This window comes from Lissotriton helveticus, chromosome 5_1 (genome assembly GCF_964261635.1).
Source record: "Lissotriton helveticus chromosome 5_1, aLisHel1.1, whole genome shotgun sequence".
NCBI lineage: Eukaryota > Metazoa > Chordata > Amphibia > Caudata > Salamandridae > Lissotriton > Lissotriton helveticus.
Window position 1 is genome coordinate 99,045,324 of NC_136065.1, and position 26,666 is coordinate 99,071,989.

The window sequence follows — 26,666 nt, forward strand, 5'->3', positions numbered from 1 at the left end:
GAAGTGGCGGATAGCTCAGTGAGAGGGTGGGTGACTAACAGGTAACATTTGCTCCTGGTGGAGTCCCAAGTATATACCTAATAAATACTTTCTTAACTGAGGTCCACGTGCATTCCTGCCAGCACCCACAATAAAACACTGCCACATCCAATCCCTGTCAGTGTAAACCTTGTCACCATTCCTCTACAACCGAGATGTTGGGTAGCTTTAGTGGGATATATAAGGAAGATTTAAACCCAGACACCTTAGTAATGTAAGATTTTTTGCAAAACAGCAGATGTGTGGTCTTAGTGGAAGGATCATAGAGGGAGAGATAAGGGAACAGACTAGGGGGCAAAGTAATGGGAAAGCAGCAGAGCAGGATGGGATACTATCTGAATACTGTCAGAAATTGTTCAACTCTTTGGTCCCTTTCTGGGTATCTTATTTTAATGAGATGTCTTTGAAGGTCTGTTAAATTCTACCTTCCTGGTAACTGTGGTTATGACCCTTAAGCCAGGTAAAGATGCTAGGTTAGCAGATTCCTATAGACCTTTATTGTTGTTGAACTGTGATTACAAAATGATCACAGGAATCTAGGCTAAGGGATTTTCAGATGTCCTTCAAACGTTGATCCATTTTGATCAAAAGTAGTTTGTGCCTGACAGACAGCTGTATGAATTAACTCATCGAATTACCTGTGCGATTGATATGTCCGGGGTCTTTAATCTCCTGTTGACAATCGCAAGAATTGATGCTGCTAAATCATTTGATAGGGTTAATTGGGTTTATCTTTGGGAGGTATTGCGGTATTATGGTTTCAGCAGCAATGTTAATGGAGTCATCCAAATGTTATATAAGGTGCCGGCAACCAAGATTTTGGTTAATGGCGAACTTACAGCTTTGTGTCATATATCTAGGGGAACTAGGTAGGGGTGTCCTTTGTCGCAGATTCAGTTTTGTCCTCATATTAGACACTTTTCCCAGATGGTTCGGAAGGATAAGACCATTCTTCCCTTTGAATATGCAGGGTTACCAACCAATATAGCACTGTATGCTGATGACATAGTTCTGTATGCATTAAACCCAGAGGTCTCTGTTTCACGGCTTGAGATGCATGCCGTAGATTTTGGGAGTCTGTCAGGGTATCTAATCTATAAGAGGAAGGCAGAGATTATGGGCCATATGTATCAAGCCGTTTTTGAATCGCAAAGGCTTGCGACTCGCAAACGGCCGTTTTGCATGTTTTGGAATGTATGAAACATTCCCAAAATAAGGAATTGCAAAGTTGTGCGATTCCTTATTTTGCCATAGCATTTAGGGAATCGCAATTTTGCGATTCCTTAAATGCTATGTATGTAGCATTTTTGGCTAGCGAAATATGGTTAAGGATTCGCAAATTACCACCAACTTTTAGTTGATGGTAACTTGCGAATTCTTCAAAAAATGCATATTTTGGCATTTTTAAAGGTGGCATGTGATGCACACACATGCCCATAGGGCATGTATGTGCGCCATATGCACACACATGTTATTTTCAGGGGTGCAGCAGGGTGTCTTTGAGACACCCCTGCACCCTTGCAATAATTCTCAAATTGCGATTAGCAAATTGCGAATTCGCAATTTGAGAATTATTTTGCATTCATTCCTATGGGCCTCCTGGCCCATAGGAATGCATTGGAAATTATTCCTTATTTGCGAATTCGCAAAATGCGAATTCGCAAATTAGGAAGCTTAAGGAATCGCTAATAAAAAGCGATTTTTTTCATACATACCATTTTGCATTTCCTAAATAGCGATTCCTTAAAATTCGCTATTTAGGAAATGCAAAATAGTTTGATGATACATATGGCCCTATGACATGGGCTAAAGAGAAAGTAGGGCTTCAACCCAGAAACCACATTAGGTATGATGGTAACTCAGAGTTTGGAGGAAATACCGGCTGTAAACCTAACTAAGGTATGCCATTGTTAATTTGGAAACAAAAGATGCTGATATGACAAACTATACATTCATTTATGTGGACAAAATCATGTCCTTATTAACATATTTACCTGTTGTGAACTCCACATCAACCCAACTCGCAAATAACTAGTCAGGCAACTACCAAGACCTAGGCCTGAGGTTATTGATGGACAGGTCACAAGTGGGGTAGCACGTAGCCGACAGACAAATGCATGGACAGGAAACCTTATACAAAGATAGGCGAAGGGACACTACAATGGTCAAGGGAGATTGGCCCCAATAGAGCACGCATGGCTGGAGGGGGTACGCACACTTCAAAAACACCATAAAAGCAGATGCAACATGAGTTAGGAACATACAGCCAATAAGAATACAGCACACGCCGTGATCACATGCTCCCCATGCCAGACATCTGGACACATTACTCACTGGCCGCATTTTGTCCATGCAAGATTGAGGCCCACCTCAATTATCCATTAAAATTAATTTATGACGCTGGAGGCAGCAACTTACAATCCTCACCATATAAGGATTGACAAAAACATGGTATTGCCTATAATAAACTTTATACAGTAATGCTACAGATCGATTGTCATTTGACCCAGTGACTGTTCTCTCAGCCCCAATGTTTTATTAAACTAACTGTTCCTGTTTTGCCAAACGCCTCTTGTCTCTTGTTCTTCAAAGGTATTTCATGTTCAAGCAACACCATGATATAGATGCTCACCTTACAAGATGTTGGGAAAATCTGCTCCTTGGTATCTGTGGGAGGGTGAACATCATTAAGATGCTGGATCTTCCTAAGATGATTTTCTTGTTTAACACTAAACCACTTCCTTTCCCCAAAAAGCTTTTGCAGAAATTGCAAGGGAATATCAGCAGCTTTATGTGGGCATCCAGGGGAGCCAGGATCTCATGGAAAAAGCTCCAGAGGGGGCTAAAGCAAGGGGGGGGGGGGGTGACTCTGCAGGATTTTCAAGCCTATTGTTATGCTTTCCAATTCAAGAATTCCCGACTCTTCGCTGGAGAGCTAGATAATTCTTACATGGGTCAAATGTACAGTGCTAGGTTGAAGCATTTAGGCCTGAATATGTTTTTTGTTTAAGTTTGGGGATCCAAAGTTTTTAAGCAAGGTAGATTAAAGGTACTCCTAACAGCCCTGAGGATGTGGGTATTCTTTCGGAAAATTCCCAAGATAGATTACTATGCGGACTTGACATAAATTTGGGGCTCTCCAGGAGCACCCGAGTGTCTTAAAGATAAGCGTAGTTACCCTCTCCAGCATGGCAACTTATCCACCTGGGGAGATTTCAGGAAGGGTGATGCCGTCGTCACATGACAAGATCTCTCTAACCTTTTGAAGGGGGGGGGGTTCATAATTTAAATACCTGCAGCAATGTTCTTGGTGTTCATCCCAAAAGTTGTCAGAGTTGAGCGGTTTGGTGCAGAAGGACTTTCTCAAGGGATAAGAGCTAAGCAACACCTAAGAAACAGGTTTCCGCAGTAGATAAGAAAATGGGAGTGCCATACCTGTACTGGGAAAAGGATCTTCCAGAGCTGACCACAGAGCAATTATGGTGAGTATATTTAAATCGGTTATACACTCTGAACAAACCAGCACCACTTAAAAAGAATCATTTGTTTACTCTCCAATCCACCAGTGAAGTTGGCTAGGATCACGTCAGAACCATCAAAATATAAGAAGCGCGGTGACAAAGAGGCTGACGATATACACATGTTTGTGGACTGCCCAATATTGGTCTTCTTCTGGTGGTATGTAAATCAGATGTTTCCAGAAATTAGTGGCTACGAAATTAAGGTGAGCCCCTGCCTGATCCTATTTAGGATGGACTTGTCCCATTACCGTGGCGAGTTACACTCGGATCAGGTCTTGCTGATATTTCTTCTGATATGGCATGCAAGAAAGGAAATCTGGAAGAAATGGATTTCTCCCGCCCCGCCAAATGTATCAGAATGGCTCAGATCTGTAAGAGATGTCAGTAGACTGGACTTGGACCACACGTCCGCCTCAGTAGAGGAAAGATGGGGTCCCTTTGAGATCTGGCAAAGTAAATCGTAACATCCAAGGATTACAGATCTATCTTGCTGAGAAATGGGCGGTTCTCCTTCCTACAAAAGGGCAAAACTGTAAGAAATATTCAGTAGACACATACGCTGGACACTACGGGTGGAGGCGTCTTGGCGCACAGCTTAATTAGCTGGATGGTGATATGAGGACAAAAGAATTCCAGCAAGGCAAACTCATCATTTCATCCTTCTCAGGTTGTTGCACTGCTCACCATCACAGTGGAATATATATATTTTATTAACAGCAATGATGAATGCTAAAAAGCTGCAGAACTTTGGGAGATCTCTGCCCACATACGTTCACTACAGAATGAGCCATGTGCACAATCACTGTCACAGTAATCACAGCCATCACTGCTCTAGAACCTTGAAGGGATTTGCACACAACCACTAACACTGTAATCACCATCATCACTGCTCTAGAACCTTGGCGGGATTAGCACACAACAGCTAGCACTGTAATCATCATCATCACTGCTCTCGAACCTTGAAGGGATGAGCACACAACCGCTAACACTGTAATCACCATCATCACTGCTCTAGAACCTTGGTGGGATTAGCACACAAGCGCTAACACTGTAATCACCATCATCACTGCTCTAGAACCTTGATGGGATTAGCACACAACCACTCGCACTGTAATCACCATCATCACTGCTCTAGAACCTTGGTGGGATTAGCACACAACCGCTCACACTCTAATCACCATCATTACTGCTCTCAAACCGTGCTGGGATTAGCACACAACCGCTAGCACTGTAATCACCATCATCACTGCTCTAGAACCTTGGTGGGATTAGCACACAACTGCTCACACTGTAATAACCCTTATCACTGCTCTAGAACGTTGGTGGGATCAGCACCAATCGCTAACACTAATCACCATCATCACTGCTCTAGAACCTTGAAGGGACTAGCACACCACCGCTAACACTGTAGTCATCATCATCACTGCTCTAGAATCTTGGTGGGATTAGCACACAACTCCTAATACTGTAATCACCCTCATCACTGTTCTATAAACTTGGTGGGATTAGCACACAACCGCTAACACTGTAATCACCATCATCACTGCTCTAGAACCTTGGTGGGAATAGCACACAACCGCTAACACTGTAATCACCATAATCACTGCTCTAGAAACTTGGTGGGATTACCACACAACCGCTAAAACTGTAATCACTGCCCTGGAACCTTGGAGAGAATAGTGCACAACCGCTAACATTATAATCATCATCATCACTGCTCTGGAACCTTGGTGGGATTAGCACACAACCGCTAACACTGCAATCATCACTGCTCTAGAACCTTGGTGGGATTAGCACAAAACCACTAACACTGAAATCCTCATCATCACTGCTCTAGAACCTTGAAGGGATTAGCACATGACACCAAACAGTGTAATCACCATACTCACCTCTCTAGAACCTTGGTGGGGTTAGCTCACAACCACTAACACTGTAATTGCGATGATCACTGTTCTAAAACCTTGGTGGGATTAGCACACAACCGCTAGCACTGTAATCACAGCCATCACTGCTCTAGAACCTTGGTGGGATTAGCACACAACCACTAACACTGTAATCACAATCATCACTGCTCTAGAACCTTGGTGGGATTAGCACACAACCACTAACACTGTAATTCTGATGATCACTTTTCTAAAACCTTGGTGGGATTAGCACACAACTGCTAACACTGTAATCACCATCATCACTGCTCTAGAACCTTGGTGGGATTAGAACACAATACCTAAAACGTTAAACCCATTCATCTTTGCTGTGGAACCTTGGATCAATAAACCCACAATCCCGGTCACTGTAAACTCTGTCTTTACTGTTCTAGAACTTTTAATGGGATTAGTGCACCATACTACCTCTGCAGAGAGGAAAATTCATGTCACTATACGCTAGGACCTCGAGGCACAGTTAATGCTTAGGATTCTTCTTTTCATCATTGGCTCAATTTATCTGTGGCATCCACAGGATGTATCTGTTCATTTTTCCTATAGTTGATCCATAGGATCAGCATGGCCATTCATTTTATTAATGACAGATAAGATTAATGTCTGGACTCTTTCTTTGTGTATATAGTAGTGTAGAATGAGATGTGTTAAATAAGACCCCCCCCCACCCACTGTGCACTGGACGTCCCCACGTGCACAAGGATGTGCAATCCCACACTGGGGTTATTTACACCTAAAATGCATCCATTGGATTAACTTTAATGGGTAAAAAATCGGGTGCAATGCATTGAACTTTTATCTGCATGGATTGTGTAGTCAGAGCCTTCCAGCTCCCACTGATTCTACCTTGAAAACATGGCAACATTCCTTTACACCTGATTGGTACATTTAATTAACTTGTAAGTCCCTAGTAAATGGTACTACATCTACCCAGGGCCTGTAAATTAAATGCTACCTGTGGGTAGAAGCACTCGTAATGCCACTCACTTAAGTAGCCATTTAAAACATGTCTCAGGCCTGCCACTGTGTTTTAAACTGACATTTCAACCTGGAAAAATATCCTTAGGCAGGCCTAAACCTACCTTTTTAGGCCGAGCTTAAGTGTACAACCTCTTCTATACTTTAGTAGATTTCTCTTGTGGTGTTAAATATATCACCCTGTGTTTGATCTGTTTGTTTCAGTGTCCTTTAAACATTCTTGTTTGCTAGTGGTCAGTCCTGTCTCTTTGTCCTTCCTTTTCTCTTCTGTTCCTCCCACAGAGCAGGGACTAAGTACTGTCTCATTCCAGTATGGTTCTCTATCTGTTCTTTCGGGGACAATTTCTTTCTTGGTTTCCTACTCTGTTACTGTTTGCCTGTAATCAGCTTTGGCGCCATAGCTGCTTACATTTAAATATAGCATTCCTCCCTCCCACCTTGTTTTAATGCCACAGTTCTATTAGTGCTGCCTCCAGGGCCGTGCCTCTCGCTCCGTTGTTTGTATTTCTTTTAGCCTTTTTGAACTTTTGGATGTCCACCATCAGTTGGGCTTTTTTGGTAAAATAATCCTTTTGGTTTGGGCTTCCTTTTAAAGAGGATTGGGCTTTTGAAGTCTCTTTGGTAAGAAGGCAAGAGGCATTGCAGCCCCTCCCCCTGCTCCTTGTGCCTGGTGCTCCCGTCCTAACCCTCACCCTACCCGCCATGTTAGAAGAGCTGCAGCCTGGAAGGAGCCACCTGCATTCACAGACTGTGCTTAGAAAGGGTCCATCGCTGTGCAGGCGGTTTGGCTGTATCGTACTTTGAGGTAGATGCGACACCACACCACACCTAGGGCCAGATGTAGGTAGCCCAATTTACCGAATTTCGGCCGTTACCGACCGGTATTTAGCCCCTTCCAATGTAGGTGACGATTGGGTATTTTTATTTTTATTTATTTTGAGAGTTTTATACAGCGCGAACAAGATCTTTGCAGATATCAGAGCGCTTTACAAGTAAAAAATACAAGTAGAATATACAAAGTAAAAATACAAAGTAAAGAAGCGAATATACAAAGTAATATATGAGGTAGTTATGTACAAGGTGCTAGTTACATAGGTAGGTCAAAGGACATGAGGTAGGTCATAGGTGTGGTAATGTAGGTACACTGAGTATAGACAAACAGTTGTGTCAATAGCATAAAGTGCAATAGCAAGGAGCATATACTTGCTTAAGCATCTTTAGAGTATCTAGAGTTTAAAGGTGGGCCTAGTTGAGGTGGGTGTGTGCAGGATGTAAAGACCCACAGGTGCGAGTAGAAGGGAAGTAAGGATCGTTGAGGTGGAGAGGGTAAAGTGTGCAAAGTCAACCAGGTGCGTCAACAATATAACAGTAAACATAATCAACCAGGTGCATCAAACATTATAACAAAATACAAGGAGTGAGCGTATACAATACGTAATTCGATAATACAGGGTACAATAGGCCATGGACGGGCAGGACTTACAGCGCAGATTCATGAGTGATACGTAGAAATAGGTCATGTGTATTTTGCCATGAGGATCGCTTTAACTTCCTTCTTAAAGATAGTGTTGGAGGTGATGAGCCTTGTTTCAGGAGGGAGTGAGTTCCAGATCCTGGGCGCCATTCCTGAAAAGGAGCTTTTATACGTTTTTTCCTTCCGAAATCTTCGGGGTTTCAGCAACAGATTGCTTGTGCTCCTAGTAGTTCGGGAGCCACCCGAAATTGTCAACTTTTGAGTGAGGTAGGCGGGTGAATTCAGATGCACAGCCTTGTGTGTCATGCATGCGATTTTCAGTTGGATTCTGGCTTCAAAAGGTAGCCAGTTCAGTGATTTAAAGTCCGGGGAGATATGTGAGTGTTTTTTTGAGCCTGTGACGAGTCTCGCAGCGGCGTTAAGGGACGCTCTTAGGGGTGCCGTCGTAGTTAGGGGGAGCCCGCAGAGGGCGGTGCAACCGTATTCTATGTGCGGGATGACTATAGATTGTACTGCAGTTTGGAAGTCTTTGGCAGGAAGGAATGGTTTAAGTTTTCTCAGGGTATTGATTTGGAAGTTCGCTCCTTTGGTTGCCTTGCTGATGTGCTGCTGCATGTTGAGATTGGTGTCAAGTGTTATGCCTAAAGATTTTGCAGAGTCTACTACGATGGGCTGTACATTTAGAGCCGTTAATTGCTTAAGCCATGTTTGAGCCGTTGATATTTTAGCGGGAGGTGAGATCAGGAGAAACTCGGTCTTCAGAGCATTGAGTTTGAGGTGATTCTCTGCAAGCCAGGATTGGGTGTTACTGATCGTGGTGTTCAGCAGCATGATGTCCTTGGGAGATTGTATTTTAAGATAAAGTTGGGTGTCGTCGGCATACATGTGAAAGTGCACATTAGAAGCCTGTAGCAACGTGGTGAGAGGTTCCATAACTAGGTTGAACAGTGTTGGTATTTACCGATTGGGTAAATACCGAATCGGTATTTACCGAATTGGTAAATGCTATGTAGAAAGCACATTAAAGAGTGCTTATGTGCTGTAAGAATTTGTTAATTACTACCAACTTCAAGTTGGTGGTAATTACCGAATTCTTTTAAAAATTCACTTTTGAATTTAATTTGAAGTGCCATGTGGCAGACATACACATGTATGTGTGCCACATGTGCACCCATTCACTATTCAGAGGTGCAATAGGGTGTCAATGTGACACCCTGCTACCCTTGAATATGTGCCCCCTATTACCGATTCGGTATTTACCGAATTGGTAATAATGAATGGCTTCCTATTCATTCCTATGGGCCATGCAGTCCCATAGGAATGAATGGGAATTACCGAATCGTTAAATACCGATTCTTAAATACCGAATCTTACCGATTCGGTAAATTTTACCGAATTTTTCCCTGCATACCATTTACCGATTCTAAAATACCGAATCGGTAAAATTCGGTATTTTAGAATTGGTAAATGTATATTACCTACATCTGGCCGCTAGTAACTAAATTCTACTTTTCTAGCTTCAGTGATTGGCTGTAGACTGCGAGAGGTTAATGTGGAAAGGACTCACCCAGCCCATGCATGAAGAGTTCTTCAGTGCAGTGCTTTTTTTGTTTGTTTTTGCAGTTTTATATAGCGCAAACTCGACCAGAAGGTATCAGAGCATTTTATATGAGAACCAGTTGCATTACAGAAGGACACATGAATTGTTTTTTAATTTTTTTAGGCACAGGGATATTAAGTGATTTTCCCAGAATCACAGGATATTTGGGCCTCCCGCATGTCTCATTCCTGGTTCCCCAGCTTCAAAGTCACCGCTCTAGCCCTCTTTCCTAAAGCAACTGTTCTGGTAACTTCTTTGTAAAATAATGTTTATGGAAGAAGAACTTTGTTACAGCTGAAAGGCATCGTACCGCTGCTGTAAGCAACATGTGTAAAGATGCAAGAATGTATCAAATTTGTTCTGCAAGAAAACAGCACGCAGTGACTTAACATACAGAAGAGGCATGTAAATAACTAGGGGCGTAGCTGTAGAAGGTGTAGAAGGTGCAGCAGGCGCAGCGGCACCAAGCTTGGGGCACAAGGAGCCCAAGGCATCTAAATTAGTTGTGTTTTATATTTTTTTATTAATAGCCAGGGGAAAGGGCCCTAATTTGATTGCTTGCATTAAGACCCACAGCGCCTTTGTTTTTTTTTTTTTGCAGAGTTTTATATCGCGCGCCCCTGTAAATACTCACAAAACAATTATCACTTTCAGTTCGTTTTTGCATTTGTGATCAGAGATCCTGTACATTTATGATGAGAGCAGGTAGGAAGAATATATGTATGGTATTGAAGTAATTGAAAATATACAAAGCGCGTTGTAAAGTGACAGCTAGCAAGTAGCCTAGTTTGAGTAATACACCTTAAGTCAGGCATTGAACATAAACCAAACATCATTTTACATGGCGACTTTATTCACAGTACGTGCCTGAACGTACTACTTGAACTATGCAGGAAAAAATAAATGCAAAGTGAATGAATGCAAAGTACTGCTTGATAAAAATCATAACTGGGTGATGTTACGCTTGCCTTGAAGACATTTAGGGGCATATTACCAAGGGCATTATCGCCACATTAGCGGGACATTTTCCCGCGAATGCGGCGATAATTTTATCGCCCTATTACCAAGCTGTCGCTAACACCAGTTAGCGACAGCTTGTAGGCGATAGCGGGCATTTAGGGGCCCACTTTGCATGTCAGCGATAATTATCGCTAATGACATGCAAAGTGGGCATGCCAAGATGTTAGCGACTGAAAACAGTCGCTAACATCTCTAACTCCTATTAACAACTTTTGGAAATATTCGTGCTTAGCGCGAATATCTCCAAAAGCTAACACCTGCTAAAAGCAGTTCTTAGCCATGTTATCCAATGGGAGGTGGATAACATGGCTAAGAGCATTGTCACGATAATGCATGAATATCGCTGATTTTTCAGCGATATTCATGCATTTCGCAGGATTTTTACCGCTTTTGAGATAAACCTTGATAATATCAAGGTATCTCAGCGGTAAAAATCCTCGGTGCTCGGCGATAATTTTTTCCCGCTAATTATCGCTATTGCTTGTAATATGCCCCTTAGAATTTAAGCAGGAAGAGAAAGGCAACGCAAAAACAGTCTTCGAGATTGGCATGTTATGTTATCTGGCACTTCTATAGCATGCAACAGTCATTTTTTTTTTAAATTTTATTGTGTTTTTTTTTTGTTTTTTGTTTGTTACTCTCTGTATGGATTACAGAAGGATCGATATTATAGTTTGGAGAGGAGCGTTATTGTTTCTATGCCTTATATGGGAAGAGCTGGGTGTGGTACTGACTCAAGGTATAGTCACATCACAGCAAATCTGACACTGCTAGTCTGCATGCTCACGTTTGAAGATTATGTCAGAAACATGATAGGTCACTCTTCAGGCAGCTTTGTTATACTTAGAAATGTTGAGGTGTCGCTTTGGAGATGCATTACTCTATTGGTGTTGTTTTCAGTTTAAATAATATTTGCTTTATGAAATGAACATTTAGCAATTGAAATGACAATGCTGTGAAGTACAGAACTGTGTAATTTTGACATAAGCGAATAAGCCTCAACGAGGCCCTGACTCCATCTTGAATCAATGAGTTCACTGTGGGCCTCATTTATGAGGCCTTGCATCAGTTTTGCGCTTCCGATGCGTCACTTTTTGTGACGCATCGGCAGCGTAAAACATGCCTCCTGTTGCGCACTATTTACAAAGTGGCGCATCTAAGCAGATGCATCACTTTGTAAACCCCTGCGCTACATTATACCTGCGTCTGGTATAATGTATGCAGAGGGGGCGTTCCCCCGCAAAAAGCCTCGTAATAGTGACGCAGTGAAATCTATGAGATTTCACTGCGTCACTTTTAGGACGCTGTTACGTCAAAATCTTGCTCCTGCCTCACAGCAGGCGTAAGACTGACGCAAGCCCTTTCACATGGGGCTTTCCCCAAGTGAAAGGACGCATTTCCGGAGTTGCGTCACTTTTGTGACACACCCCAGCAATGCGTGACTTTTGCGCTTACAGATACGTCAGATATACTGACGTATCTGTAACTCCTTGCGACATGATGCGTTATACTGTAAATATGACGCATCATTGGTGTCGCAAGGAGGTTGCAGTGAAAAGTGACGCATCGCTGTTTTCACGCAGCGATGCGTCACTTTTCATAAATGAGGCCCCGTATTTTTAAATGAAATGACCAACTGCTGATCGTCCAACATAGTGTATGTCATCTTATGGCCTTGCGGGCTGGCATATGTGGGAGAAACCTCAAGAGAATGCAGAACCCGCATTGGAGAGCACAAATCCAACATCAGGCTGCCTAAACATACAGCCCCCCTAGTTAATCATTGGACATCAGCTGGACACTTTGAAGAAGATCTACGCTGGACTATTCTGGAAAAAGTCTGTTCCACTCCAGGTCTGGATACTACAGCGGTACGCAGAAAACGCAAAGTTTATTGGATGTTTTCCCTCAATACCAAGGACAAGGGAGTAAATGAGAGCCTACAATGTAAAAATGCCATTCTGTAATCTCTTTTTGGTATTGATTATTCCTCAATTGAAGCTTCCTTTTTTTCCCAGCTTTATCCTTATTGTTTATCTTGACATTCCCGGCCATAAGGCTTTATGGTTGCATATTGCCTTCCTTATATTTTCGTTTTATGTATCGTTCACCCTAGCACGCCCTAGTTGTACTTTTTTAATTTTTCCGACCACATCCTCAGTGGTTTTGTCCCTTACCCACTAGATCTATTCCATTTTGGCTTGTTATTTTTTTATTTTCTCTTTTTCCCATCTCTAGATGGTTTACTCGATCTTTTCCCTAATGTTACTTTAATTAAACGAAATACCAGCATTTGCAAAGCGCACAGCTACCTCCGAAGTGGTGTCCCGGCGCTGGGGCCCTCGGGAAGATTAAGCGAGCTATTGCCCAGAGTCGCATGGTGCTGGGCTAATCTGCCACCGGCACCGGGGATCGAACCCCGTAGTCAGGCACCCTGGCCGATGCGCCACACCTCTTCCACTTGGAAAGCTTACTGTTTATATACCCTCGGATATCTTATCCGACACTCCGCCTTTTATTTTATTTTCCTTGCAGAGTTCCTTAATTAACTTTCATGCACTCGGGTCACGAGCCGACACCCCCTGTATATATCCTTCGCTTTATATTTATTTATTTATTTATGCCTTTTTATATAGCGCAGACTTTACCCAAAGGTGTCAGAGCGAGCACCGTTCCACAGGGAGCTCCCAGTTTGGTCCCTGGCCCCGATACTCCGCTTGGAGGAAACCATGTCCTTCCGGGAGTGGCGGTCTGGTGGTTGTACGACTCTCGCAGACCTCTACCCGAACGACTCCTTTGTGACATTTGAGGATGCCAGGGAGTCATTTGGATTGACTGAGGGACAATACCTTCATTACGGTAGCCTCCAAGAGGTGGCCAGGATAACGTGGCCCCAATTCCCGGAAGCACCCCCGCTCACCAATACCCTTGATGTCATTATGTCCTGTGGGAGAGGTAAACGCCTGATTTCCCTCCTCTACTACGCTATGCGCCGGGATTCGACTCCCCCGGTAGCCCCGGCATGGGGGGCATGGGAGGCAGACCTGGGGGTGGAATTGGAGCCAGCACAGAGGACGCGGATTGGTCTGTTGACCCATACGGTCTCCTGTAATGCTCGGTTTAAACTTATCCACTTTAATTTCGTCCATCGTACATACATGACACCGGTCTCCCTTCATCGCATATCGGCGGATAGAAGCCACAATTGTCCTAGATGTGGACTGGGGAGGGCGGGCTTCCTGCATTTGGCATGGGAGTGTCCTCTTGTTCAGGATTTGTGGCGACAAGTGGTGCGGTATGTCGTTTGGGTTACGCACATCAGGCTTCTGCTGGACCCACTCCAATGCCTCCTTGCATTGGTGCCCAGACCTAGAAAAAAGAAACTATCGTATAAGTTCCTGCAACTCCTACTAGTCTTAGCGAGGAGACGAGTGGCTATCACTTGGATGGGTCAGAGGGCGCCTGAAATCCTTATGTGGTTGAGGGATGCGAGAGAGTGGGCCTTGGCGGAGGAGACTCATATGCAGCGCACCAGCAAGGACGACAAATTGCGAGATGATTTACTTGCCTGGAGGATGCTGTGTATGGAGGGATTGGCGGAGGATGACTCTGATGCCACCAGTGCTGAGTTGTTTCCTTCTGATGCCTCGGAGTCTGACTGTGGAGGGGAGGGTGCTGGAGAGGAGGGCTGTGAGACGGTGTAGGTGTCCCACGTTGCCACGCTAAGAGCCCTTGATATGTTTGTATGTATATTGATCTGATCCCCATAGGTAGATACTGCCGTCCGTTGCATGGACCATACCTGGCCCTCACACAAATGTCCTACTCTATTGAATTAGTACTAGCGATGCCATTAGAGGGGTTAATAGTTGTTATTGAACTGTTTGGTATTATGATTATGTGTAATGACAAAAATTGCGAAGCCACTACTGGGTTTCATATCATTGGAGCACGACCGCAAAATTCCCTGCTTATGACCATGATCTGATCCAACGCCGCCCAGCCTCCGGGATGTGGGCCATATATGGCTGTGTAGTGCCGCTGGTGTTGCATACTTTTTATTGATCGTATATTGCTGGTACCAATACCGTTATGCTCTGTGCTTCTTTTTTTCTGTGACTTCGCTATAATAAAAAGATGTTTTAAAAAAAAAAGGTGTCAGAGTGCTTCTCAATAGGAACAGAACTGATACAAGAGAACATTACAAGTGAACAAATTACAAAAGCAAAAGTTACATTACATGTGGCAAAAGTGACAATCGTGAACAAACAAAATACAAGAGGTAGCAAACGGTGCATTACAGGAAGAAAAAGTGACATGTGTGCAGGTTACAAAAGCGTACAAAGTACAAGTAGAGGTATAATACTGCAATAAATGGAGGACACTCAAACACAAGAACAAACGTTACGTAGGCAATGGCGGCACTTGTGCAAGTATCGAAAGCAAACAAAAAGTAAGAGGTAGCAAACAGTGTGTTACAAGAGAAAAGTGACGTGTGCATGTTACAAAAGAGTACCAAACACAGGTAAAAGGGTAGTACTGCAATAAATGGCAGTCTCTCAAACCACAAGAACACACTGGGAAGGCACTTCCATAGTCAAGGAGAAGAATAGAAATTTTCTATACTAAAAGGTCTTCCTTCAGATAATAGAGAGGGCATGAATTAACTTTGGTAGTGTCTTTGAAGGAGGAGAACTTTGAGGTCAGTTTTGAAGGCCTGGGAGGAGGTGGTGGTCCGGAGCTGAGGCGGAAGTGAGTTCCAGATTCTCACTGCGTTGCCTGAAAAGGATTGGGCCATTGATCTTTCCTTCTTGAAAGTGGGAGGTTCAAGCAGTAGATTTTCCGCATTTTGTGATGGTCTAGAGCCTCCAGAGAGTTTCAGTTTATTCGCCAGATAGCGAGGAGAGGAGGAGTGCAAGGCTTTGTGGGTGATGCAGGCAGTCTTGTAGATAGATCTTGCCTCGATAGGAAGCCAGCGGAGGGTGGATAACATGGGTGTGATGTGGTCGCTTCTTTTTGCCCCATAAATGAAATGAGCTGCTGAATGGAGAACAGACTTAAGGGGCGACAGGTGGGATTTCGGGAGGCCAGTAAGAAGAGAATTGCAGTAGTCCAGTCTGGAGAGGACCAGGCTCGCCTTTAAGTCAGATGCTCTGGTATGTGACGCCGATTGGCGGCTTATGCCAAACCGATGCGTTTAAATCAGTTGACCCTTCCTTTGCTCCCATGATCACAGGAGCCTTCGTATGGCTCTGGCCACCATGCCGCTCACCTGATAGATTTCCTGACCGGCCGCGGCTCTTCACCCGCTTTCAAGTTTGCATTGTTTTGAATGCGGTATCTCTCTTTAACGCTCTCCTGAATTCATATTTATGTTCACCGTAGTTAACGGAGCCCCCTGCATGCGTCCTTGTAGTTATTGCACCCTCTTTGACCGGACGAGCTGCCCCCGGCACATACCTTTTATCTTGGAACCTTTAATTGGAATTAGGTAAGTCGCGCCCTGCATTGTTTGCCACATTTAAGATGCTACACTGACATACCGCTATATGACTGTGTCCTTAAATGCGGCTTATGGTTTGCATCTGCTCTGTTATTAGGTTTTTTGTTGTACGCTTTCGCCTGGGATCTTATATTTAAACGCTGACTGCACCTGGGATCCGGTGATTCCCCCTTGCCATCTTCTGCTAGGGACTCGCCATACGCAGCTGCAGCCTTTCTTTGTCCCGCTTCCACCTATCAGATCCTGTTTAATTTTCGGATGCGATTCTAGGAGATTTCAATCATCTTATCTGCATTACATGAATGGTGAGCCCTGGTATTTGTTATACACCTTATTTGACAGCCCTTCCTTTTCTGTTTTTCTGACAGCTCCTTCCTTAAGGCTCCTTGTATTGATGTGGATATCGTTCTCTCTCTTTTTGCACCCAGGTTATTAGGTCGAGCTATTTATAGCTCTGAACTATTGTAGGGGTAACAACACTCTTGAACAAGCGGATTCCTCCCAATGCATGTTGTCTACTGAAGCGGGACGCTTCACCAGGCGTGCGCTTGGCCTCACTCACACCCCATATGCTCTTTCCCTCCCACTCGCTTGCTCCCCTGCTCCCCCGCCCCCCACCCGACTTGAAAGGAAGCCTCGCACACCAACATTTGTCTCTCACACCACCAGACATCAAAGGCTGCTGCTCCCCCGCCCACCCCCCCAGCAATGCCGAGAGCGTGTTTTATAAGATTAACATAAAAGAAAAATATATATGTGTTTAGATCACACAACGTACTGTTTCTTTTAACATTGTATGTTTTTATTATCTTATAGCGCGGCACATCCGTAATAGCGCCAGCGCATCTTCTTTTTAAAATGCGGGTTAATTTAACAAATATATATATATTTATGTTTGCAATGCGGGACACCTTAAGCATAGGGTCCCGCGTCTTGCTTTTGTTCGGCTTTTATTCTGTGCACACACTACGATCCCGGTGTTTTCAGGGCAGCCAACGCTGCCTCACAACCCCATCCATGCCAATTCCACAACAATAGGGTGTGAGGCACTGGGTGGAGCGCACATGCGTGTTGCTCCAAGCAACCCTCACCCGCGGATGCTTTTCACCAGTTAGTCAATTTCAGCTTGCGGCTATGGGTGGGTAGGTGGGGGCTCTCAGCCCACTGTAATCACACAGTTAAGACAGAGGCTGTCTCCCATCGCTGTGCCGCTCTTTCCACCGACACTCAACCTCGCCTTTCAATGCTACAAACCTTCTTTTTTGGGCAGTTTATTAATTATGCTAGATAATGGATACCTGCTGTTACCTGCCAGATGCTTGAGCCACCCAGTGTCCGTTGTGTGCAAGATATCTTGCCAACTTGGATTAATACAGTAAGACACTATCTTTCAGACTGCTTGACTGTATGTCAAATACCCTGTGGGGCTTTCCACCATTGCTCGTTTTGTTATCGGCCGCTCAAACACACTCCTATGGACACCGACTGCAGGGACAGCGCCACGTTGGAGGAGCAGCCCCCGTACTATTTGCGTAGAAATACCTGCTGTGAGCGATTCTCCATGAACGATTGGAGTCAAGGCAAGGCATGGCAGTACCCTGCACTCCTACCTGTCTCAGTCTTTCCAATATAATTGGGTGGGCCACAGGGTCGACAGCTGCAGACAGGTTGAGCAACACCAGCATAGCTGAGGCGCCCTGGTCCACAGATTCGCCAATGGTTTCAGAGACTTCAAGAAGTGCGGTCTCCGTGCAGTTCCCTGCTCTAAAACCCAATTGTGAGTCATCAAAGCAGTTGTTTGATTCAAGACAGTTGCCTTTGGACTTCCTTCTCCAGAATTTTTGTTGGAGCTGGCAGAAGGGAGATGGGCCTGAAATTCTTGTGCTCCACAGGATCCGCCTCTGGTCAAGGAGGAGTTCCAGATCTGGTTCAAGAGAGGATTAAGCCAATAGTTTGTAGAACCGAGCTGGGCAAGGATCTCCCGGGATACCAGACTTGCACCTGTACAGTTACCTGAGTGACACTTTGGGCTGCAGCTGACAGAATTCAGAGCAGGCAGATCTGGGGCAGCGGCTGCTCCTCTGTTATGGCGATGGAGCATCGCTCGACTGCAAATTTAAGCCTGAAAATATAGAATAAAATGATAATACGCAATGCTATTATCTTTTTATTTTTGTCCTATCGACTGCCGAGCTTCTGAGCTAGTAGGGCGGGGCCATCCTGATGGACAGCAGCTGCCGCAGTGAGGAGTGATGGGTACAGTAAGTGCGCATGTATGTTTGACTGGCTGCCTTGGCACAGTCTAACCTACATGCGCACTTGGCAGCTTCTAACCTGAGCTGTTTTGCACAGCCGGACTGAGAACAGGCAAGGCGCACAATCCCTATGTGCGTAAAACTAGCCAGCGCACTCCAATCCCGGCTCTTCTCTCATGCTGGTAATATTATTACCAGCATGAGAAGCATCCCCATGGACTTCCGGGAGTTGGGACGGAGACAGGAGAAGAGCTCTGAGGCAGCACCTTACTTTTACAGCTGCCTCACTTTTCACACACAAGTGGCTGGGATACGAGAGGTATGGTATTCCGTTCTAACAGCAGGCAGCTTCACTTCGCAGGAGGGAGAAAATGTTAGGTGCACGAGTCTTGAACACACGCACCTCAAAGGTGCACACAGGTAACCCTCCACCAGCCAAGAGTGCGCCTGTCTCTCTTGTGGGCCTAACAAAGCAGACCCTATGCTGACATACAATGCTCTTGGCCTTGCACAAGGTACCTCGGAAGGCACAGAGTGCTCCTGGTGGTTACAAAGAACTTCCATCCTGTCTGGCATAGAGTAGGCAAAGGTTTTAAAACAGTGTTCCTGGCTGGCATTACCCCCTCCAGTTAGCAGAGTATACACCAGGTTGGCACAAAATGGTTTCAGATTTCATGGGTGCAACCCTGGCTGTCAGAGGGCACCTTGGTACTGTGTGCAGTGTGTGCTGCCGGCTCGTGCCCCCAGGGCTACTGCCCTGAAGCCAGCCCAGGAACCCAGCGAGAGTGAGCAGCCTGAGAGAGAGAGTAGGAATCCACCGGGCAGAAGCACCCTGCCTGCAGCTGCTCCGATGGTACGAGCACCAGCAGGAGGGGCCCCCGCCCTATCCCCTTGCCACTAGCTCCCGCACAAGCTAGTAAGTCATTTTATTATGCATGATTAATTAAAACCTTTGCATACAAGTACCAGTAAAAAATGCCTTATTCGCAATTCAATGAATAACACAATATTAAAAAACGATTGTTATATCTTGTTTAAAATTACGCAATTGGGCATTATGCTCCTCGGCAAGTCTAAAGTGCTTGTGTGCCAGGAAAAGCTAGCCTGGCAGTAGCTTTCCTGAGTTGAGCAGCCATCCTTATACAGCATAATAAAGTGCATGATTTTGTGCATATAGCCATATTGTTGGTTTAACCGCTTCCATGCTCAGGACGGAGCCGCTCCGCCATGAGCCTCGGTTGAGCTGTGCTCATGACAGAGCGGTTCCGTCATGGCACGCTCGGCTCGCCTGCGCGGCGCGAATTCCGCGCCTGCGCTGGACGTTTCATTGAGCGGGCGGGGCCATGACGGAACCGCTCCGTCATGAGCACAGCTCAATCGCGGCTCGTGACGGAGCGGCTCCGTCACGAGCATGCGAGCGCCGCTCGGCCCCCCCGCACCCTAGCGATACGGCGGAATTGCCACCGCAGCAAAGGGGTTAAAGTGCCTGTGCAACTGTAAGGTGATGTTGTTAGTGTTATTGGTCTAACTTCAGGGAGTGCCCCGTTCAGCTATATTTTATGGCCAAAGTCCCTTTGCTGGGTGTTTTTGAGTCTCTTGGTTATTGTGCCAAAGAATTTTGTGAGCCGGCAGATTAGCTCAGCTGCATTGAAGCACAGCTTTACTGCCTGGGTGCAGGTCCTGGTGCCATGCCGCTTCAATAATGGTCATAATAAGGTGCTTCTTATGTCCTATAAATTAGGGCAGATGCAGATAACATGGATGATATCTTCTTTGTTGCTACCGCATAAATGACAGGACTGCGGACCTCCTCTTCTTTCCTGTGGTGGAAGGTGTGGGTTGATCGGAAAGACTGAGCACTATCCATCCATGTGCACTTTTAGCGAGCATTTTCTTGTTGTCTAAGACAAATACAATTTTTGTTGCTTTTCTCACGATTTGTTTTGAAGGATAGATGATATGTTGGGGTTCCCCAGAGGTCCGACAATCGCAGTAACTTGAGGGAGTCAAACAAATATTCCCTGGCTGGTGACTTTCTGTTGTAAAGCAGCTCGATCCAAAGATGCAAATTTAGGGATCCTGCCTCAGCATTACGGATCTAGTGCCAGCTTTTTATGTATGCGCCCCTTCTTTCCACTGATTGTTTTTGGAGCCAAAATTGTAGCCGTATTTGGGCCGGTGAGACATATTTTGGTAGATGGAAAATTGCAATATTGCTGGACAAGCTATTGCTAAGTCCAGAGTTGCAGCATCTTTACCTTTAAGAGATTCACTGCTGTATGTTAATATTGGCTGCAATTTTGCTCGCAGGCAGCATTTTCTTCAATGTTTTTATCGCTAGGTAGGTCATAATTCCCTTTCTCCAGAGGGACTGCAGCTGGGGTTTAATTGTGCTTTTGGGGTCCAGAGGAATTCCAAGGTATTTGTAACTGGTTGTCTGATCCAGAAATTGCCTGTCGAAATACCAGTTTATTTTTTTATTTTTATGATAATTTACTGCCGTTCCATTGTGTGAAGCTGTTTTTCGTACTCAAGAGATGCTGAAGACTGTTGGGGGGTCCGACTATTCAGCACTAGGTCATCTGCGTATAACAGATTTGACAGTGACATTTCTCCCCGTTTTGGAACATGTGATGTACTCTTGTCCAATTCCCCTGGAAGATCTGCTAGGAAAAAGTTGATAAAAGGCGCTAGGACGCGCCCCTGCTTTAACTCTTTGCGCCGGTTAGGAGAGGTTTTGGTATCCCCCAACTTTCCAGTTTTTGCCAAATTTTGGCTCGGTCAACATGGTCGAAGGCAGCAGCATAATCAATAAAACAAAGAAATAGGAGTTTTTGCCTCTTTAGCTGCATCCATTAACTAGGCTAAAGCCATGATGTTGGTTGCGGTTCTTTGTCCCTGGCAGAACCAGTTTGGTTTATAGGTATAATGGAGTTTTCTGATGCCCAAGATGTTAGTTCATCTAAGATTGTTCCCGCGTAGTACTTGGCCTCTTCGGCAATGAGTGAGATTAGTCGATAGTTGTTTGGAGCTTTCCTGTCACCTTGTTTAAAAATTGGACTGATAATTGATCCTTTCCAGGACTCTAAACTATTTATATCCTTAAAAACCGGTGATAGTGCTTTGCTCCACTATTCCGCCTTATGTTTATACAGCATTGGGGGATACCGTTGGGGCCTGGAGCGCCTGCAAGTCTGCCCCTGGTTATTTGTCTCTCTTTATCTGTGTTGCTGTTGGACCATAGCATTCCTCTTTTGGCGGAGGTTGTCAGGTCTAGGCCTGTTGCCTGTTTGCTCCCCTGATGTTGTTGCGTTTCCTTCGGTGAGTTGTGTTGCTCGGCTAGAATGCGGTTGAGGGTCGATTCTTCCCTGCTGGTATTGCCTCTGTCCTTTCTCGCGTTCCCCAATTCTTTGTCCGCTTCCTCATCCTTTTGCACTTTGTTGTTAAAGTGGTTGAAGAGGTAATCTACCCAGACAGCCTCTGTTATATTGGAGTTTATTCCAGGATAATTTGGTCACTCGATTCTGTTCATTGTATGCCAAAACCTAGCGCTATTTTTTTTTTTGGAGTCGTGAAGTAATTTGGCCCATAGTTCTTCATTCTTCGATCTTCTTCTCTCGCCCCCCCCATTTCTTTCTTTTTATTAGCGCCTTCAGTTTCCTGAGGGCACATTGCAGGTCCAGTTTTACGAAGCTGCCTTAGTGTGTGGCTGTGAGACGTTTTTTTTTAAATTCTGGTCTGGTTTTCAGCCTTATTAGGGTATCCGCCGCTTGTCTTGATTTTGTCCCTATCCCGGTCGCAAGTTTCCCACCACCACTAAGGGTCGTAATGAAGCTTTCCCATGCTTTCACTGGTTGAGTTGGTGTATCTTTTTCTTGGTTGTATAATGTTTAAGCGATGGTTGATATTGCTTTGATGTTGTTGGGGTTACACCTTATTCACTTGAGATTTGAGGTTCCTTCTATGGTGATGGTTTTGCATGCCTCTGTGAGGGCTGTGTTTGCCTTTAACATCACTTCCTGGGGTAAGTGATCGCTGTGTTCATTGTTGCCTATTCTGAAAGAGACGATTTTATTAAACATGGTTAGGGTTGTGAAAGTAAAATCTAAATAAGAAGAGGTTTTTGATGAATGAAACATGGCGGCAGGAGGGTTATCCCCCTGGCAGCGGCCATTTAATGCTCAAAAGCTCAGATGTTCGAGTTCCTGAAGCAGGTGCTTTGAGCAGCTTGTTGGTTTCCCAATTTTTTGCTAGGCACTGATTCGGTATTTCCCAGGCGGCTATGAGGTCTTGGGCAGGGTCCTCGTCTTGTCCTAGCCCTAGTAGATGTAAGTTGAAGTTGCCTGCCATAATCCTTTTTATTTATTTAACCAGCTCTTTAGCTGATTTTGTTTTTTGTGTAGGGTGCACGAGTTGATTATTATAACTTCCTGGCGTTCCTTGTTAAACTTGAGCGTTAACATCACAGCCTGAATGGCACTTGGAGCTGCAATTTGGGCTCAATGGGTAACATTTCATCTATTATGTTAATAGGAGGCCAGTATCATTAACCCTCCTGAGCGATGACCAAAGTCGGATCCCATTGTAGCTAGAACTGAGTGTGAGATGTACCCCCTGAAGCTCAAAAGCCTTGTCTCACCAGGTTTCCTGGAGCAGTATCATGTCAAATGTTTTAGGTAATTTATTACCTAAGAGGTCCACAGTTTTACTTGCTAGGCTGTTGATATTCCACATGCTGGTTTTGTCTTGCTCAGCTGGGGCTCTTAGTGAGCTGCGCATCCCTTGTCAGCTTGGTCGGTCTGTTGTTTTTTTTTGCTGTATTTGCGTCCAATTCTGAGTTGTAGATGTTGAAGTTGTGCCTAGTTGCCAGAGGCCTGTATTCAAGTTGAAGACCTTTGTGCTTGTATTGTGCATGCCGGGGGTACTGGTCCTTGCTCCTTTTAATACTGAGGTGTTGGGTTTGGGTGATCTGTTAGTTTGAACATTTAAAAAGGCTGTTGGATAGGGTGGTTTTAATTCGGCTTTCAGCTTTATCCCACAGTGTTGGAACATATTTTCTTCTGTCATGATTTTATTAGCTGTCTTGTTAGAATTCCATCTTGTTTTGGTTGCCTCTGGGCATTACAAGTTATTAGTTGGTTGAAATTCTATAGAGGGAAGGTCTACAGACCTTTTGTTTTCTAGGCTTGTATTGGAATGCAAGAGCTGCAGTATGTTCCCTCTGTTTAGTGTGTCTGCCCTTCCCTGGGATTCATACTCTGGAACTAATATGATGGTATCCGTTCCTTCTGCATTTCGCGTCTCCGTTTCCTGAGTAGAGATTTCCTCATGAGGCGGGGTCCACGCAATGGACCACGTGTAACAACCAGAGGGCAGTTGGCCAGGCGTAATTCTAAATACGCTACTAAGGAAGGTCCAACTGTAAAAAGCTGTAAGGGGAATGTAGATGGCACTAAACAAAAGAAAATGACTGCTAAACAGAATACAATAAAGGGGAAGAATACTAATAGTGACCCAACTGATGTCGTAATTACTCAAACAAATAGCAGAGGCCCATCACCTGATGCATGCTTTTGGGAAAGGATGGAGACTCTTTTAGAGAAATCCTATAATATTCCAGTAAGCAGTGGATTAGCCAGTGATAATATTGCCCCGTCACTCCATACCATCCCAAATATAGTGTGCTCTCCAAACCCTGTAAAAGAAATCCCTCTGATTGCTCACATTGAGCAAATTGTGAGGTCTCTCGCACTTCCGGTACTCGAGAGGGTAAAAGTCCTAACAGAAAAACTCAATCGCTTTGAACAAGGGACCCTTGATAACTACTTTTCTGTAAAGGCTTTAATTAAGTTACACTCCAAAAATAGCCTTGATTCAGTTGCACAGAAGCAAACTCCATCGGTTGACCCCTTAAAAACGGGTAAACATGATTCTCCAAACCAACAAGGCGTCTTAGGGCCCTCGAGTGGAACTAATCCCTTAGTGACAGTTGTTACAACTAATAAGACCAGTAAACCACTAAACAAAACATCGACCAAAGGGGATAAGAGAACTTGTGACAGTGTATTCATACAGAGCCAGAAAGGTGAACAAATTCGTAGCAATGTAGTGAGGCAGACAAAAGACCTATCTTTAAAGCCTGATTCGGTTGATAGTACTGAAACTAGTCTTCCTCATATTAACTTGCCTCCAGCTTGTTTGCCCTACGTAGTTGTTCTGGCGGGAGTTCCACAGTTAACGCCGGGCAAGTCAGAATCATATACTGAACTTAAAAATAAAACTACATTCTGGCTGAATAACAACAGGCCTCTCCCAAGGCATCTTGATGGCCAGGTCCTTTTTGTTAGAAGAGTTAGCTTGGTGGGAAGCAGGACTAAGAATATCCCAGGTGACTGTATCCTAGTTAACTTTAGGGACGTGCGAGTTGCAAGGACCATTTGCAACCAGCAGAACGGGCATGATGATTCTGGAATTAGCAGACATGATCTGGGATACTTTTACTCAAGGCCAGCATGTTGGTACCAGGGACAGAGCAATGGAAACCAATCTCGGGAAGGGTTTGTGGGCGATTGCCATGCTTATCATAACTCTGTTTTCCATAGAGGTTCTGATTATTATGAAACCAATATTGGTTATTGACATGGCGACCATCCGCTTACTAATATCTTGCTTGCCCCTATTGTCAACAAAAGGCCTTATGGGTGTAGGTCTCCAACTATACTCTTTGGTATTTCTCTTACCTCCCCTAATTTAACCCCCCAGGAAGTTATACACCCGGGGGAAAGGTATGGGTTGGTATCCCAAGTTGAGGAGGTCAACTGTTGGAGTACCGATGTGGAGGATCCAGTTAAAAATCCTAAGTCTTGGCTCGGTTTGTACAATGGCCAGGATATACATGTTGTCCTTAATGGCACCTGCATGACCCCAGCAGCTCTACCTACTGACCAGAGTAATGCTTCTTTACTTCATGTTCTTTTGCCTTCGTGCCTGCCAACTGAGAATGCAGGGGAGCAATCGATTCTATCTAGTGTACGACCAAATTGTTCTCAGGATCAAGTAGTGGTAGACAGTTTGGTGATGAAGATTGCTAGTTGGAATATAGCAGGTATTGCCAGAAAGCTTGACCTCCCAGATTGGAATACACTGGTAGAGCCTTATCAGATTTGTATTTTTCAGGAGGGCTGGAGCCTGGAACCTAATCATAGAGTGGGCTACACTACATATTTCTTACCTGCAGTACTCCCAACATCCGGGAGGGGCCGACCTTCGGGTGGGCTTCTTATTTGGGTGAGCATTTGTTTGGGCTGTAGTATTACACAAAAGCAATGCAATTTACTAGATATCCTTAGAATTTCATTAAGAGGTCCAAGTAGGGGGAGAACTCTCGACATATTTAATATATATGCCAGGGGTACTAAAGGTGGTTCCATATCTCCTACAGTAGCATTGCTAGAAGGAGCACTCAGAGATTGTCGTGGTGACACGCACGTACTGATCGTGGGAGACGTTAATTGTACATTTGAGCCCCTTGCGACAGAGGACATCTTAGACCTTACTGAGGATGATACAAGGAGGGGTATACCCACGTTAGCAATCCAACCAATAAAAAGATGGTCACAAAGGGCGATCCAGCTGAACGCTCTGACTTTGGAATTTGGCCTAAGAGCAACAAATGGTAGAACTCTTTCAGACCGTTTAGGTGCTCATACGTATAATAGGGCCACCCACACGTCAAGGATTGATTATATTCTCCTTGACACAACGCTTTAGCAATCTGTTCAGGATATGATAATAATACCCACTGTAGACAGTGACCACAAATTGCTTTCTTTAAGTTTAAAACACTTGTGGCCAAGCCAAAATGGCGCAGTGGTTCCAAGTAAGGTAAAGTCCACTTCAAAAATTCTTCCGTCTAACTGTGGAAGGCGCCTTAAGTGGTGCAAAGTCGCCCTGGATGAGGAGAAAGTTCAGATTATTGGACCGCTATTGGTAGCCTCACAAAACGAGCTAGATATGACCGTTTTAGAACACTCTGACCCTTCTAGAGCAACTGTGGTATTTCAGGACACCACCAAGTCGGTAGGAAACTTATTCCTGTTACCAACACGAGGGGTCAGGGAAAAAGATCACCAGAGGCTTAAGGGCAAGCAGGGGTGGTATACACCTAAATGCAGGCAAATGAAGTCTGCTTTAATCAAGGCAGTTAAGGTGAAATCACAATCTCTGATTAAACACGCCAGGAAAGAGTATAAATTAGCAACAGCAAATGCTAAAAAGGAGTGGGAGGACCTGTATTGGCACACACTAAAAGAGGCAAGCTCTGGGAGGGATGCGGGTCG

The 26,666-nt window shown here is 44.6% G+C and overlaps 1 protein-coding gene across 2 annotated transcripts in view; it reads right to left on the minus strand.

Annotated features, from left to right (window-relative positions):
- The window catches only part of LOC144754217 (E3 ubiquitin-protein ligase TRIM7-like), a 376,582-nt gene that overhangs the window by 249,574 nt on the left and 100,342 nt on the right, over positions 1 to 26,666 (minus strand). The window lies entirely within an intron of this gene.